The sequence below is a fragment of the Habropoda laboriosa genome, unplaced genomic scaffold (genome assembly GCF_001263275.1).
Source record: "Habropoda laboriosa isolate 0110345459 unplaced genomic scaffold, ASM126327v1 scaffold430, whole genome shotgun sequence".
Lineage (NCBI taxonomy): Eukaryota > Metazoa > Arthropoda > Insecta > Hymenoptera > Apidae > Habropoda > Habropoda laboriosa.
The window spans coordinates 169,533-171,036 of NW_017100565.1; positions in this window are offsets into that span (position 1 = coordinate 169,533).

A 1,504-nucleotide genomic window follows, 5' to 3' on the forward strand; every position below is an offset into this window, starting at 1 on the left:
ATTTTGGAAAACTACACAGTATTAGTTTAAATACTAACGGAAGACAATTGCATTTATGTTATATATATAAATTCTTTAAAAACTGCAAATAAAATAAAGCAAAAAAAATACTTAAAATCATGTTGGATACGTTGGATAAATATTTTTTTTAAGACAGTAATATATTTTGTTGCAATAAACTGTTTTGCTTTTGTATAATATTACTATTTCTGTTGATGTAATAATCATAAAGATATTAGTTATTATAAGTGATAAATGCCTTGTATATATTCAAGAATATTGTATATATCAAGTACTTTAAAATTCTTTCTCTGTTTGTTGTATGCTATATTTCACATCCTAATTTATTTTAAAATAACATTTATATTAATTTTTTTAAATTTTGTAAGTACCTAATTAAACATATCACTGAACTTGAATTTCATAGATTAAGTTCATAAAAATTTCTTGTTTGTTTTAACAGAAAATAGATTTACATAAATATTTGTGTAAATTATCTAAAAATATTCTCAAATTACAATAGAGAAAATATGCTGTTTAACATATTTATAATATTCATTTTTCAATAGAATACAAATTTATCTTACATCGAATCATTTGTTCTACTGTAGGATATAAATGACAAAAAGTATATATTATATTCATGATTTCCTAGATCTAAATTAATAGATTTGATATGTAAATGATGTTTTGTTATGTATGCTTTTTAAAATACGCGATACTTTTACAAAAAACAATGATTTCGAAAATATATTGAGAATCATATTTTGAAAGAACTACCTTAGTAATCACATGTGACATAGTCAAGAGACAAATATTACATTGTATGAAATTTGGTATCAACTTCATTTCAAAATATTTTATCTCCATTAAAACTTTCTTCTAATATCCTTTATCAAATATTATTTTCAATGCAAAAATTATTTTTTGTTTATCTTATCATCTCTTCCAAAATATAAACATTGTTGGCTTGGCATTGTGGACATACACACGTGCACACTTTGGAAATTCATACATGATTTAGTCGGACTGCATTAGAATGGATATACACCAAATGCTATATTAAACTATACTACATTGATATTGTTTGGCGACAATCACTTCAACTGGACCTCAATGTATATGATTGTGCGGCCGTTCTATTCGTCTACTATGTTGCTCAAGCACATATACATAGGTACAAATTGTGATAATCGAAATCTGATTATGCAGTAGGAAAGACGAATCGTGCTTGAGTAAGATGTTAAAAATCGGGCGCTGTATATTAGATAGGTAGTTATAAGATACAGTAGCTGTCGCTTGTGAAAGGTATGTTGCTTGTTAAATATTTTAAGCAAAATCAGAAAATCGGTTACCCAGCTTGATAATAATGATTATCGATGTGCAATCAACTAAATTCGACCAAATTTACTAAAAGACATATTATTTGATAGCAGTCTTTAAACAGAGTTAGGAAATATACAAATAAATTACAATTTTAATAATTATTTAATTATTATAATTT